This window comes from Nannospalax galili, unplaced genomic scaffold (genome assembly GCF_000622305.1).
Source record: "Nannospalax galili isolate Female #2095 unplaced genomic scaffold, S.galili_v1.0 scaffold385, whole genome shotgun sequence".
In the NCBI taxonomy this organism is placed as follows: domain Eukaryota; kingdom Metazoa; phylum Chordata; class Mammalia; order Rodentia; family Spalacidae; genus Nannospalax; species Nannospalax galili.
This window is the reverse complement of record NW_008354956.1, coordinates 678,975-695,872: the sequence shown is the minus strand read 5'-3', so window position 1 is coordinate 695,872 and position 16,898 is coordinate 678,975. Positions and strand designations below refer to the sequence as shown.

At 44.8% G+C, this 16,898-nt stretch overlaps 2 pseudogenes; both read right to left on the bottom strand.

The window, feature by feature from the left end:
* The window catches only part of LOC108491722, a 27,749-nt pseudogene extending 22,642 nt beyond the window's left edge, over positions 1-5,107 (bottom strand).
* Positions 5,108-5,729: 622 nt separating this feature from the next.
* On the bottom strand, positions 5,730-8,884 carry LOC115067524 (annotated as a pseudogene).
* Positions 8,885-16,898: the final 8,014 nt, after the last annotated feature.

The following is a 16,898-nucleotide window of genomic DNA, read 5'->3' as shown; positions in this document are numbered from 1 at the left end:
ATATACCCATAGAGGCCAGAAGAAGGCATCAAACCATCACTACAAGGAACTGGAGAGATGGTTGAGCAGTTAAGAGCACTTGTAGTTCTTGTAGGGGATCCAGGTTTGTTTCCCAGCACCTACATCAGGTGGCTCACAGTTTCTTGTAACCCCAAGTTCCAAGGGATCTGGCACCCTCTTCTGGCCTCCATGGGTACATGCACCTATGTGGTGCACATACATATAGTCAGGCATATATACATAACATTAAATTAAAATTTTTTAATGCATCACACCATACCTCCTTTTTTGTGTGTTAATAAGTTCTCTGCAAGACTGAAATGCCAGTGTACTCCAAACTCTTCTATTTTAATCTCCAAATCTCAAATTCCTATTCTACAATTTCCAGATCAAAGGGTTACATGAAAAAGAAAAAAAATGGGGTAGAGAACTTTACAAATATCGCACCAGTGAGATGGCTCGGTGAGTAAGGGTGCTTGCTGCCAAGCCTAATGACCTGAGTTCAGTCCCTGGGATCCACATTGTGGAGGGAGGGAACTGACCTCAACACATATGCCTGTACACATGCACAAAACAATTTTTTTAAAAATCTGACATAAGTAATCCTACTACCAATAACCTCCACCAAAGCAGTTTTGATAAAAGTAATGCTGAAATCCTTAAGAAAAAATCATGGAAAATAAGAAAATGACCAGTTAAATATTTACTCTGAAATACTTGTCATCAGTAATTTCTCCTGACCCTGACACCTCTGCTTTAATGCTGTGGGGGGAAAACTGAATCCACAGAGTATTATGAAGTGTCCTGTTACTGCCAGATGAACAAAATTCATTTCAGCCTATTCTGTCAGAAGATATTTGAATATAGAAGATAGAAAAACAGAACCGAGACAAAACTCAAGAAGATAGGATCCACCCTGACAGCAAAGGCAGAGGGAGGACAGGTATTAACCATAGCAGAACAATGCCACATTACTATTGCAGATGACAGAACTGAGGGGTTTTCTGTTTTTCTAGTACTGTGGATTGAACTCAGTGCTTGTGTATGGTAGGCAAGTCCTCTACTACTGAGCTGCAGCCACAGCCCCACAGTGGATTTCTACATTTCAATTGTTTTCCTGAATTAATTCTATTAAGGCCTTTAGGTTTCCTGTTCCAAATACAAACTCGTATTATGACCTCCTTTCAAGTGCATATTTCCCCATTTATCAAAAAAAATGAGTATCTATATTTGACAACGCTAAGATTATTCAGCAATGAACCAAGTTTCAGCCTTTATAATCATTTCTAGTGAACACTGTGATGTCACTCATGATGCTTCAAAAAGCCGTGTGGATGGCTATCTTGGTTGTCAACTTGACTCATTTGGGAAGAGGGGACCTAAACCGAAAAATTGTTTCTTTCTGATTTGTGCACAGGTCTGTGGAGCATTTTCTTGAGGGCTAATTGATGCAGGAGGACCCAGCCCACTGTGGGTGGTATCATCCTTAGTCAGGTGGTCCTGGGCTGTATAAGATTTCAGAAGCTGACTGTGACTAAGTCTGGGAGCCAGCCAGTAAAGTGTTCCTCCATGGCTTCTGCCTCAAGCTCCTGCCTTGACTTCCTTTGATGATGAACTGTAAACTATACGATGAAATAAACAACAGAAAGCAAACTAGGACACTCAGATAAAACTCACCCTTCCTAAGTTCCTTCTGAGTAAGATTTTTAAAAAACATTTTAGTGTTTTTATTTTATGTGTAGAGTGTATTGTATGCATGTACATAAGTGCATGCATGTTGTGCAATGCCTGTGGAGGTCAGAAGGGGCCGTTGGATCCCTTGGAACTGGAGTTACAGATGGTTGTTAGCCACCATGTGGGTACTGGGAACTGAACCCAGGTCTTCTACAAAAGTGACCAGTGCTCTTAACTGCTGAGCCATCTTTCCAGTCCCCTTCTGAATAAGATTTAGAAAGCTCAAGGCTCCAACTGAAGTCTTAGAATAATTACAAGAGTTTCCGAAAAACTGGGTCAAAAGGAGGAGCCCTGACAGCGAGATGTAATTGCTGTTCTTTTGAACAATGATTAAAAGAATTCACATAGCAGGCCAGCAACAGCACTTGCCACCAAACCTGACAACCAGAGTTCTATGCCTGGGTCCCACATGGTAGAAGAGAATCAACTCCTGAAAGTTGTCCTCTGACCTCCACATGTATGCAGTGACATGTCTTCATGCCCACATGTGCACACCCTGCATGTACACACAGACACACACACAAACTGTTTTAAGAATTTAAGATATTTTTAAAACAGAATTCACGAGACAGAAGTCAAAAAGACTATATAACTTGTTTCCCGTATGGACTCTGGTGTTTTTCACCATCTCTGTTGCTTTTATAAGATTTATCACTGATGTGGATTCTCTGATGAATTGTAAGATTTGACCACCAACTGAAGCTCTTACCACACACCTCACACTTGTAAGGTTTTTCCCCTGTGTGAACTCTCTGAGGCTGTAGTTGTGAAGACCGACTGAAGACTTTACCACAAACATCACATTTGTATGGCTTCCCTCCAGTGTGAACACCCTGGTGAAGTTGAAGACTTGAAGCCTGACTGAAGTGTTTCCCACACTCCCCACACTTACACGGTTTTTCTCCTGTGTGGACTCTCTGGTGCATGTCAAGATTCAAGTTCCACTTAAAGCCCTTCCCACACTCTCCAATTTGTATGGCTCTTCTCCAGTGTGGACTTTTTGATGGGCTTGAAGGTGTGAGCTCCGACCAAAGTTCTTCCCACACTCTTCACATTTGAATGGTTTTTCTCCACTATGGACTCTCTGATGGGCCAAAAGGTTTGAGGCCTGCCTGAAGACTTTCCCACACTCATCACAATTACATGGTTTCTCTCCTGTGTGGATTCTACAGTGAATTTTCAGATCTGCTCTCTGACTGAATCCCTTGCCACACTCTTGACACTTGCATGGTTTCTCACCAGTGTGGATTAACTGATGAATTTGGAACTGTGAACTCTGATTAAAGCCCTCTTCACATTAATATGGTTTCTCTGTACTGTGTGCCTTCTGATGGATTTCAAGATATGAACTCTGACTGAAGCCCTTACCACCTGCTTCACACTTACAGGGTTTCTCTCCTGTGTGGACGGACCACTAAAAGAACTTGATAATGGGTGCTCCTCTTGAAATTCTTCCCACATTCCTCACATTCATATGGTTTCTCACCAGTGTGGACTCTCAGATGAGCTTGAAGATTTGAACTCAGAGTAAACCCTTTACCACACACAGTACATCTGTATGACTTCTCCAGTGTGTACTCCTTGATGGGCCTGAAGACTTGAAGGCCAACTAAAGCCCTTCCCACACACCTCACATTTATAGGGTTTTCCTGTGTGGATGCTCCAATGAATGTAGATTTGAGCCACGAATGAAACCTTTCCCACATTCCCCGTATTTGTGTGGTTTCTCTCCTGTATGTGTCCTCTCATGGGACTGAAGATGTGAGTTCCGGCTGAAACTCTTACCATATGCATCACATTGGAATGGTTTCTCCCCCGTGTGATGTCTCTGATGGTCCCGAAGGTGAGCGGCCTGACTGAAGGCCCTCTCATAGTCCTTACAATAAGAAAGTCTCTCTCCTGTGTGGACTTTACAGTGAACAGTAAGTGCTGATCTACGACTGAAATCTTTCCCACAGTGCTCACATTTGTATGGTTTCATTATTGTCTGGGCCTTATGACTGAATTCCTTACCACATTCATCACATTTATGTATTTTTCCCATGTCAACGCCTTGGTGAATACAAGCATCTGTGATATAACCCCAAGACTTGTCTCCTGAGTCTAACTGCTGCTGATGACCAAAGCTGGAGATATTGACAACAGCATCTTTACACTGGTAATGTGTCTGTCCAGTGTGAGTCATCCTATGCCGATCAAATGGAGGAATCTCAATGCTTTTCTTCCTGTCATCACTGGGGCTGAGATTCTTCCCTTTCGCATACTCTATGATCATCGTGGGAATGTGAAATCCAGCCATCAGGGTCAATACCCTGTGAACACTCACAGTTTACTTTTCATGGAAATTTGCTGGTACCTAGTCTTGTGATTCTGTGACTCAGGAAAAATTTCTGCCAAGAATCCTGTGTTCTCAAAGATGAGAAAGGTGGCCTTCCAATATCATTGTGACCATTTACTTTATGATTTTGGATGGAGTCCTCATCTTCAGAAATCGGAGCAGATAATTCTGGCCCATCCTGGCAGAGGGAATCACCTGGTAACTGAGCATTATTTATCATGGAGTCTTGACACCTGGTTAAATCATTTGCCAACAGTCAAGCTCTCTGTGTAATCCTCCATCTTGGATAGGTCTTTAGTCACTTCGCTGGCTCCTTCCTATAAAGACGAAAAATTCCAAGAGGCAGGTGAAAACTCTGTTCAAAGCTTCAGGATTCCACACTTAGTCACAATACAAGACATTAACAAAAATGAGGATGATTCAGTTTATTTTCTTCACTACCTATTAGGTTTTCTGGGTTACAAACTGACAGAAACCAACAGATAGTCCACTGAGCACCCCACTGTTAAGAACTAATAAAACCAACAGGCAAGATGGCACACATCTTTAATCTCAGCACTGGGAAGGCAGAGGCAGGTATATCTCTGTGAGATTAAGGCCAGCCTGGTCTACATAGCAAATTTTAGACCAGCTGGGGCCTGCAGGGAGACCCTGTCTTGAAACAAACAAAGAACTAATAAAAACTCATTTAAAAAACAATTACTGACATAGTCTTTAAATCATTTTTCTTCTTTTAATTATATGTCTTTTCTACTATAATGCAGTGTCAACAGAAGAAACATTTTGTGGTGCTCAGATTTTAAAAAAAGATTTATTTATTGAAGTGTTTGAGTGTTTGTCTACCTGCACGCACGTGCACCATGTGCCTACCTGATATCCACAGAGGATACCAGCTGCAGCTGGAGCTGGATGGTTTGGGGCTGCCATGTGGGTGCTGGAAACCAAACCTGGGTCCTCTGTAAGAGCAGCCAGTGTTCTTCACTGCTGATCCCTCTCTCCAGCCCTGCTCATCAGTTTTATAAGACTTTGGCATATATCTTTAATCCCAGCACTTGTGAGACAGAGGCAGGTGGATCTCTGAGTTCAAGGCCAGCCTGGTCTACATAGTCAGATTCAGACTAGTCAGGGCTACATAGTGAGACCCTGTCTCAAAAAAAAAAAAGAAAGATTTTGGATGTAGATACACTTGTTTTTAACAATTTGATAAATGCAGCGTATTAGTGAAATATAAATTAAAATAGCTTGTCAGGGATGAAGAGGGCTCAGAGGATAAGAACACTGGCTGTTCCTACAGAGGACCCGGGTTTGGTTCCCAGTACCCACATGGCAGCTAACAACTGTCTATAACTCCAGTTCCAGGGGATCTGATGCCCTCTTCTAGCCTCTGAAGGCATGGGTGCACTTATACACACAAACACATAAAAGAAAGAGGCCGGTGTGGTGGAGCATGCCTGTAGTCTGAGTACTTGGGAGGCAGAGGCAGGCAGATCTTTGTGAGTTCCAGGCTAGCTGGGGCTACAGGGAGACCCTATTTAAAAAAAAAACGGAAGGAAGGAAGGGGAGAGAGAGAGAGGGAGAGAGAGAGAGAGAGAGAGAGAGAGAGAGAGAGAGAGAGAGAAAGGTCTGCTGACAGGAATGAGCAAAGTCAGGGAATCAGTCAAGAGCCCCAAATCTCTAAAACTCCAAGGTCACAAAGGTACCCAAGAAGGGTACCCATTGAGATCAGATTTCTGAAATTCTCCACCATCACATCTTGGTACAGCTTCCTCTGGGTGGAGTCCAGTAGCCCCAACTCCTCTTCAGTGAAAGCCACAGCCACATCCTTGAATGTCACGGCCTCCTACAACAAACACACACTGCCTCAACCTTAGGGCTAATTTTCTCACAGTTGAATCATTCCAACCCACAGGGAAGCTCATTAAGATGCAGGAAGTCCCTAAAACAGGCGAGATGCACAAGACCCCTCCCTCCCCAAGGTTATATAAGCAGAAAAACTGCTGCGGCGACTCAGACCAGCTGAGCCATCTGGGAGAGACCCTTCCACCTGTGGAGCTGACTGCAGGTCATGTGGACAGCTCCAGGGTTCCAGCTTTTGTGAACCATCACGCTGTGGTGGCCTTTCAGTGATGCCAGCTGCCTTTGACTCCTCCATGCTCCTGTATGTAACCCCGATAAATTCATTGGTTCTCCAAGTTGGACTTAGGTGTTATGGTTACTTTGGTCTGTCACTGATTCCCTTCCCCAGGTGGGTACACATTTGTTCGTAATTCCCCATAAGAGTCACACAGCACCTGTTGCACAGGACTGTCCTCTGACAGACGCCATCTTTCCAAGTTCGGTCGCACCTGCTTGCCTAAGATCATCACAGCTGGGCTTGTTGACTGCTCATGTCCCAGGAAGGAAGGGAGGGCCAAGGAGAATCACAAGACCCTCCCCTGAGAGTCTACCCACACCTCCCAATCAACTAGTCGGTCCTAGTTGCATGTGGTGTGGGGAAGGGGCTATGGGTACATTGGCAGGAAAAGCCTAGGGAGGGTCTCTCAACATTTTATGTGGCTACGGGGAAGCCACCATGCCTGCTCGTAGGAAGACTTTGCAGTGCAGCCTTAGGCAGGGAGCACTCACGCTCCTGTAATACACCCTTACCCACTGCTCTATAAGTAAGCCCAATAAAGTCACTGGTTTCTTGGACTGCGGTTTGGTGAACTCATACCTCGTTTGTTGTTGGGACCAAGGAAGGAGGGGGTGGACATTGTTTATACCCCCTCAGAAGGAGTTTTAGCGACAACACCAAGGAGCAACATGGAGGGAGGAGCATGTCTGGATTCTGGGTGAATTCTAGCTGACGGCTGCTGTACACTGATTTCCTCATCCTTACCAAAACTGCTCTGAAAAAGAAAGCTCTGACTTTTGCCTGGTGCTCTCAATAAATACTATAATAAACTCCCTAGGACTCCATAAGAAATGAAATCTCTTCTGTCGAAACCATCTTGAAACTAAGCTTTTCATTCTCTTCACCCTTGATATCATTACCTTGATGGAATTTGTCTCAGCCTGTCGACTGGAACTTGCAGCACTCATTCCCCATGTCTCTTTTGGAAGTCTCACAGTTACACTGGGGGAAAGCTTGTACACTTAACCTAACATATCTTGTTTCCTCAGCCACAAACCCCCTCCCTTCTTTTATGACTTTTAGGCTCTGGCTATGTGCCAAAACGCCACACTCCCAAATGCCAAAGAGTCTTGCTAAAGTGCCCCCTTCCTCTTATAAAGTAGCCAATCGGGTTCAGACTGTTCAGTTGGACCTCACCCAATGAGGAACAGCTATGCTCTCTTTTGAGTCAGGGATAAAAGGGGAAGGCTGGGGCTGGAGCGATGGCTCAGTAGTTAAAAGCACTGGTTGCTCTTGCAGAGGACCTGGGTTTGGTTCCCAGAATCCACATGGTGGCTAACAACTGTCTGTAACTCCAGTCACAGGGGATCTGATGCCCTCTTCTGAACTTCATAGACATTGCACAACATGGGTGTACTTACACACATGCAGGCAAAACACTCATACACATAAAATAAAAATAATAAATGAAGATCTTAACTCTATCTGATATTGGAAAAAAGAAAAAGAAAAATAATAAAATATTTTTTAAAACCTAAAACCCAAACCAGTTAAACTTAAAAGGCCAAAACAAGCATTTAGAACATGCTACAGGTTTAAAATGCTTTTATACATTCTATTTTTACTATTTTATTATTTTGAAACAGGGTCTCCCTGTAGCCCCAGCTGGCCTGGAACTCACTATGTAGACTAGGTTGGTCTTGAACTCACTATGTAAACCAGGCTGGCCTCCATCTGTGCCTCCAGAGTGCTGGGATTAAAGGGGTGCGCCTCCATGACCAGCTAGCTTTGTTTGTTTTTGAGGTTTTTGAGAAAGGGTCTCCCTGTATCCCCAGCTGGCCTGGAACTTACTACATAGACTAGGCTGGCCTTGAACTCACAGAGATCTGCTTGCCTTTGCCTCCTGAGTGCTGGGATTAAAGGCATGCACCACCATACACAGCTTACATTCTATTTTTAAAATTATATGTATTTACTTATGTGTACACATATGTGGGTGCATGGGTGTCACAGAACCCATGCACAGGTCAGAGGACAACTTGGGGAGCTGGTTCTCTCCTTCTAGCCTATGGGTTCCAGGAACCAAACTCAGGTCATCAGGCTTAGCAGAAAGCACTTTTAGCCACAGAACCATCTTGCCTATCCTCAAGTGCTTTGATTCTCCTTCAAAGAGAACAACTTCCAACTTGAGTATTTCAGTGGAGCTTCTGAAAGTAAGAATGGGAGCTGTACTGAGAGACCTGAGTGATTCCATCTTGTATAAAACCTCCACAGGACTGACCCAGCCCTGTTCCAAGAAAAACCACACTACTTGGAATGGATAGAGAACAACTCCCCCACCAATGGTCAATTAACCAGGGACAGGAAAGTACTAAAAGTCCAGATGTCTCTTCAGATTTCCTGAAGCCAGCAGTTTATGGTTTGGCACTGGGCTGCAACCAATCAGATGCTTGCCAGGCTGAAGACCCTACTCCCCTACTTGCTGAACTTGCTGAAATAAACCTATAAAAACCTCTGTCTCCCAAAGCAAGGGGTCTCACATCTGAGATCCGCTGAGTCGGTGACAAAGTGGACCCAAGCTTAAGCTTGCAACAATAAAAGAACCCTTGTGTGTTTGCATCGGTCGGCTCCTTGGTGGTCTTCAGGGTCTCGTGAACTGAGCACGACAGTACTTACCGTTGAGTGTGCTCAGTCTTCATCCTTCCTTCTGCGGACGTGCGGAGCCTCAGAAGACAGAACCAATGAGAGAGGGAGGGATGTCAATAGAACCTGAGCCAGCATGTTGCTGATCAGGTGCCTGGTCACTGCAAATCAACAGGGGTACTTGCTCTTCCTGGTTCATAAGCAGAACTTTATGGCAATCCCAGGTATAATGTCTAGCCCTTTAGAAGCAGTCACACAACAGTATGCCCAACCACACCACAGCCCCATCACCAACCAGGCTTCCTATAATTCCATAGTAGTTACTCTTTTTTTTTTTTTTTTGGTCTTATTGAGACAGGGTCTCCCTGTAGCCCAAGCTGGCCTGGAACTCACTATGTAGACCAGGCTGGCCTTGAACACACAGAGATCTGCCTGCCTCTGCGTCTAGGGTGCTGGGACTAAAGGCCTGCACCACCACACCCAGCCCATTTTAAAATTTTTCTTTATTTTTTGTGTATGAGTGTTTTGCCTGCATGTTTGTAAGTGCATGCAATGCCTATGGATGCTAGAAAAGGGCACTGGATCCCCTGGAGCTGGAATTACTTCTGTGGAAGGGCTGGAGAGATGGCTCGGTGGTTAAGGGCACTGGCTGCACTTACAGAGCACCAGGTTCAATTCCCAGCACCCAGATGGAGGCTAGCAGCCATCTGTAACTCAAGTTCCAGGGGATCCAACACCCTCTTCTGATCTCCATGGGCATTGCACAACAAAGGTACATGTACATACATGCAGGCAATGTACTTATACACATAATAAAAATAAATAAAATATTAAAAACTGACTTTATAAGAAAGGAATAAGTAATAAAGGAGGTGTGACATCTACACTGCATTTAAATGAAAAAAGAATTAGAGCCCATATTGTTATAAGTAAATCAACGTAAAATAAATAGGTAAGTGCTGGAGTGATGATGGCTCAGCAGTTATGAGTGCCTGCCACTCTTACAGAGGACCCGAGTTCAATTCCCACCACCCATGCTAGGTGACTCACAACTACCTGTAACTACAGTTCTAGGGGATCTGCTGCTCTCTGGCCTCTGTGGGCACCTGTACTCGTATACACACACACACACACACACACACACACACACACACACACACATACTCCATTATAAAATAAATCAGGACTGAAGAGATGGCTCAGATGTTAAGAGAGATTACTACTCTTAGAGAGGAGCTGGGTTCTGTTCCAGCAACCACACATAGCAGTCAGGTGGCTCATAACCATCTGTAACTCTATTTCCAGGGAATACAACATCCTCTTATGGCCTCTGTGGGCATCTACATTAAAGTGGTACACATAATCTCACACAGGCACACATGTACATATAAATAATAAACCTTAAAAAAAATCTTTAAGGTCCAGGTGTGGTGGCACATACCTTTAATCCCAGCACCCTGGAGGCAGAGGTAGGCAGATCTCTATGAACTCAAGGCTAACCTGGTCTACATAGCAACTTTCAGGACAGCTAGGGCTACTCGGAGACCCTGTTTCAAAAGACAAAAACAAACGAAAAGTCAAGGGAAAGCTAGTGCATGCAAAATGTAAGATAATTTCAAGATCTTCAAAAGACAAGGTGTGGTGGCTCACACCTGTAATCTCGACACTTGGGAGGCAGAGGCTGGAGGATGCTGAAAGTCTGATGCCAGCCTGGGCAGCATAAAGAGTTCCAGGCCAGCCTGGGCTACAAAAAACAAAAATAAATAAAATAAAATAATACGTGAGATTTCCTTATACTTTTTTTGTGCAATTTTTTGTAAGTTTTAAGTTATATTAAAAAAAATTAAAAATCAGAAATTTTCAAAAATTCACAGTAAGCAATGCTCAATCTGCCTGGTTAGGCAGAAGTCCTCCAGGCCAAGAGAAGGCCACTGCCCGGAGTCCAGAGGAAACCTATCATGGATTCTAATCTGACTCTAAACTTGACAACTGCCTCCTGCTTCTTGGGATTTTGTAAGACTTGATGGTTGACAATATTCAGTGAGGGAGAAATGAACACCTCATTGGGCTGAGCAGGCTTAAAGTATGCCCAGCTCCACTGTATCCCTCACACCTGGCACGGTGAATTTTCTCAGCCTGAAGTTTCAGATGAGAACTTTTCCTGAATTCTTAGATTTTTACATGTGCAGGAGCTTGTTAAAATGCAGGTTCCTGGGGGCTGGGGGTCAGTGGTTAAGAACACTGACTGTTCTTGCAGAAGACCCAGGTTCGAATCCCAGCATCCACATGGCAGCTAACAACTGTCTGTAACTGCAGTTCCAGGGGCTCCAACAGCCTCTTCTGTCCTCCTCTGGCACTGCAGGACATGGGTGCACTTACTTACATGCAAGCATAACATTCATACACATTTAAAAAATGCAGGTTCCTGGGTGCCATTGGCAGAGGTTCTCAATTAGAAGGGCTTGGGTGGGGCCTTCGCATGCACATTTCTAGCCAGCGGACCCCAGTGTCGCTGGTTCACCAACCAAGGTTTCTGAAACACTGCAGCAGATGATCAGTTCTCAAGAACATAGCCTCCACTAAACAGAAGTATGCTCAAGAAAACTCGATGGAAGACCAAAAATAGTTAATAATCATTACATTTTCACACTAAAATTATGGGCAACAATTTTGTGTATTTCTGTATTTTTTTGACATTTCCAAAATTACATGTTACTTCTATAATGTTATGTGAAATAAACTTAAATTGTTGAAAAACACTTTAAAAATTCTAGTGGGGCACGGTCTGGAAAGATGGTTCAGCAATTAAGAAGACTGCTCTTGCAGAGGACCCAGGTTCGATTCCCAGCACCCATATGGAGGCTAACAACCATCTGTAACTCCAGTTCCAGGGATTCAGATGCCCTCTTCTGACCTCGAGGGTATTGCACAATATAGGTGCACTTACTCACATACTGGCAACATAAAATAAAATATCTTTTTGATTCAGTCCATAAAGGGCTTGCTGTGCAAACATGTGGATTCAGACTTCCTCGGTCTAATGCCAGCCTCCCCACTAGCCATATGCAGCTTCAGTTGGCTTGGTTTGTATAAACTAAAGTCTTAATTACAATCACCCCCAACCCCATGTGCAGGTATCTGACCCACACATTCTCCAATTAGAAGAAGAATGCCAAGCCTTTACTCACATGAGGCTCTGCCTCCACTGCAGTGTTTTTTGAGAAGTCAGGGCTGGGGGAAAAGGCAAGAAAGCCGTGAAACTCCAGGACTGTGTTTCCATCTCCTACAATAGATCAAAGTTGCATCCCCCAGTACCAGCTGGATGCATCCATCTCTTTCCTAGAAAAATCCTAAGGTGGGGACAATCCAGCTGCTTCCTGGACTCACAAAGGTCGAGAAACTGAGTATCAGTGTCCTCCATGACGTGTGCCAGGCAATTTTGAACATTTACAGCCCATCATTTTTCTATTAGGAAGGTACAAGGTATACCTTTTTTACAGAACAGCACAGCGGGGTCAGCTAACATGGCCCAGGTGATTGTATGTAGTGGCAGAGCCAGCTGGGGTATGAGGGCGTAGGCCGCAGGAGCGGCTTGCACTGGAAGGCCTGCAGTCCCAGGGCCCAGGGTTCCCGGAGCCCACCCACCCAGCCCGAGGGCGTGGCGGGGCTCCTCACCGCTCAAACCCCGCTCCTTCCTTCTCGCCCCAAAGCAAGGCTGTGATCTGTCAGTTGGAAAGACATTCAGTGGGCATTCAACAGGTTCTTAACTAAAATAACTCAAGCCCAGAGGGAAAGATGGCTACCCAGACACCCTCCCGGGGCAGAAGAGCCTGGGACTACAAGCAGGTCCTGGACTATATTTCCCAGAATTCCGCCGGAGAGAAACGTTTGCGCTAGGCCTCAGTGTAAGGGAAGTGGGACTGCTGATTAAGAGGGACCTAACACACTACCGCCTTCCTGTATTAAACTTCCCTGTAGGTTTTCGCCCCTCAGATTAAGTGCAGATCTACGACAGAGGGGTTAGCACATATATCACACATTCCCTGAGATCCACCTGAGTGGACTTGCCAGTTACCACAGCTGTATGAATCTGGATGTATCAAACCTGGATGTTTTCTGCCGGGTGTGGATTTTCTGGCTTTCCTGAAGATGGGAAGCGTGAATGACAGTCTGCCACTTGCCTCACAGTTGTGAGGTTTCTCACCTGTGTGTACTCTGCAATGAGCAGTCAGTGTTGGTCTATATGACTGAAGCCTTTCCCACATTCCTCACATTTGAATAGCTTCTCTAGCTGTGGACGTTCTGCTGAGTTTTCAGATGGGAACTAAGTTCCTTGCCACAATCACCACACTTGTAGTGTTTCTCTCTAACCCTTGTGAACCTCTGATGAATACAAAGAGCTGAGCTGTAACAGCCAACTACTGTCCATAACTCCAGTTCCAGGGGATCCAACGCCCTCTTCTGTTCTCCTCCGGCACTGCATGGCACGGTTGCACTTACTGACATGCAGGCATAACACTCCTACACTTAAAATAAAAATAAATTTTAAAAAAGAACTTTAAAGAAAATGGGCTTTAAAAAAGGTGTTCATTGTGTATCATAATTAGCAAATGCCTAAATTTATATATCTACAAATATTGAAAGTATCCCTGCCCATTCTAAAAGTTAACATTATTTTTCTTTGTTAATAAGCTGTAAATTAGTTGGCAAGTCTTACAAATTCTTGACCATATCTAATATAACCTAAAATTTAAATTCCACCTTCTAAAAGAGTGATCCTTATTGGTGTTTACAGAATAATTTTAAAGTAAATGTTATCTACTCATAAACTTTAAATTTTTTTTAGCTCCAGCTGGCCTGGAACTGGCTATGTAGACCAGGCTGGCCTTGATCTCACGGAGATCTGTTTGCCTCTGCCTCTTGAGTGGTGGCATCACTACAGCCAGTCTATAAACCTTAATTTTTCAAAATATTTTATTATTTTTATTTTATGCGTATGTGTGTTTTGCCTGCATGTAAGTGCACCCATGTCATGCAATGCTGGAGAGTTGTTAGTTGTCATGTGGGTGCTGGGATTTGAACCCGGGTCTTCTGCAAGAACAGTCAGTGTTCTTAACCTCTGAGCCATGTCTCCAACCCAATTTTTTTTTTTTTTTTGGTCTTTTTGAGACAGGGTCTCCCTGTCCTGGAACTCACTATGTAGACCAGGCTAGCCTTGAACTCACAGAGATCTGCCTGCCTCTGCGTCCTGAGTGCTGGGATTAAAGGCGTGAGCCACCACACCCGGCCATCAGCCCAATTTTTTAAAGAAGTAACTTTACAATGAAGTCCGAGAGACATCACTTTATCTCAATTAACAAAGTTGATGTCACCAGGAAAGGAAAAATTAGCCATTTGTTCTTTTCTAAAGTCTGTGGAATCATTTCATATTAGGTAGCACGATTAGGTAGTAACTTGTAGTCACTTAATATTTAATATCTAACAGATGTTATCTAGCATGATGCCTAATTCTCTGCAGTCCGTTATGGGAGCCCCTACAATCCAGGCTCTTGGTCACACACCCCCTGCTTACATTGGGACAGGTGCAGAACACTCAGGCAGGCTCCATCCGCAGGCTTATTCCACTTGCTCCTGGATGCTGATGCTGGAGGTTATCCAAAATGCCAATGGGTAAAGTGCAAACCCAAGCCTGAGGGGTCAAAGGTCACTCCCAGGATGCCCTGGCCTCGCCAAACCTCCACTCTCGGTCAAAGTTTCTAGCGAAATTCTCATAGCTTCGGGACTCACTTCCCTGAATCCGCTGGATCCGCAGGAGTTGAAGTGACAGCCTCACCACACAGCAATCAGGACTACGCCTCCCAGACACCTGGATACACGGGCCTGAGGAGACCACTACCGAGCCATGGGTCTACGTCTCCCAGAATTCCGCGGATCCATCTGAGAGAGCAAAAGGAACTTAGTTCTACACAGCAGTTGGACAGCGAAGTCCAGAATTCCCTGAGATCCACCTGAGCCGACTTGCCAGTTACCACAGCTGTTGGATGGTCTACAGTTCCCAAAATTCACTGGGGAGATAATCCCACAGGGTGTACTTTCTAACAAGTTTGCAGATGGCAGCTCTGTCTGAATTTCTTTCACACTTAACACTTAAAACGATCCCCACCCCTGAGATGAACTCTGATAGTTCATTTAATGTTCATACCCAAAAAGGAATCTTGACCTCACACCTTATACAAAAATTAATTCAAGTGTGTCATGGTTCTAGACAAACCCACCCTCATACTATGATTTGTAGTCTTGGATGCAACAAAGTTCTTAGATCGGAAACTATAAAGTATAATCCACTGAAGGTAAAAATTCAACTTCATCAGACATTTAGAGACTTCCACCTAGCCAAAGATTTGTTGATGGCATAAAAACATCATGCATTGGAATAAAATATTCACAAAATGCACAGCTGACAATAGATATACATCCAAAAAATTTTAAACTCTAAAACATGTAAAAACGGTGTGTGGGGGCTGGAGAGATGGCTCAGCAGTTAAGAACACTGGCTCTTCTTGTAGAAGACCTGGGTTCAAATCCCAGCACCCACATGGCAGCTAACCACTGTCCGTAACTCCAGTTCCAGGGGATCTGACAGCCTCTTCTGTCTTCCACGGGTAATGCATAATACGGATGCACTTAACCTACATGCAGGCAATACGCGCATACACATAAAATAAAAATAAATTTTTATAAAAGTGTGTGTGTGTGTGTGTGTGTGTGTGTGTGTGTGTGTGTTACTGCAGCAGTGTGTAAGTCTGAGGACTCTCCTTCCACTTTGTGGGTCCAGAGCCTAGCACATTTACCTACCGAGCCATCTTACTGTTAGGGGTCCAAACAGCAGCAGTTTCCCCCCTCCCCAACAGGGACCTCACCTTGACTTTTGGAGTCAAGGGAAACAAACTCTGCTGAGAAGCAGCCTGCCTCTCCTCTGATCTCCAAAGATAAGATAAGCAGATTCTACCTGATAACCAGAGATTTTAGAAGCTGTTTTTCTCTCATCTTAAGAGGGAAAAAGTAAACACTCCCTGCCTTTCCTCTGACCTCCAAAGATAAGATAAACAGAGTTCCTCTTATCTTAAGAGGAAAAAGAAAACACTTCCACACCCTAATCTTACCTGCTTCCCCCTCCCTGATTCCACACCCTAATCCTACCTGCTTCCCCCTCCCTGATTCCACACCCTAAAGCCCCCATATGTCCCCCAAACATTCCCCCCTTCCACACCCTAAAGCCCCCATATATAAAGTCCCAGCTCACAACCCGTGGGCGGACATCTTTCCCTTCCCTGACATCTTTCCCTTCCCTTTCCTTCCCTTCCCTTCCCTTCCCTTCCCTTCCCTGACATCTTTCCCTCCACCGACATCTTTCCCTTCCCCAAGGGAAAGGTGCCCCATGCGAAATAAATCTGTATCCCACTGAGAATTCCATCTGTGCCTCAGTGCCTCCTCCATCCATCTGCGCACTCGCTCTCCATGCGAATTCCCAACATTTTTACCTATCAGATGGTGCCGAAACTGACTCTTACTTCAAGGGACCTTGCACATAAAACTTTCGGACTCGCTTGTCGTTATTGGCCGCTGCGAACACCACAGATTCGGCATTAAGGTACACTTCCACCCTCTATCTCTCTCCCCTCTCCCGTTCCTTTCAGCTCTCTCTCCCTCTCTCTCTCCCTCTCTCTCTCCCCTTTCCCCATCACTACTCTCCGCCAGTTCTCTTTTCATCTCCTTTCCAATTGAATTCGGTCACTCCCGGACCTCACTCACGGCCACTGGACAGCACTGGTTTCTGTGACCATTGAACTGCCCGGCACAGTTACTGTGTCTGTCCACGCCCACCTGGGAGTCAGACCTGCCTCCCCATCACACTCAAATCCTTTTCCCTACCTCAGCTCCCTTCCCTTCCTTGCTCCTGCCATCTTTTGCCTTCCCCTAACATCTCATCTTCTCTCTCTCTCTCTCTCTCTCTCTCTCCTCTCCCTCCATTCACTGGCTACTCTGAGCTTCATCTAGGCCTCTCTGTTC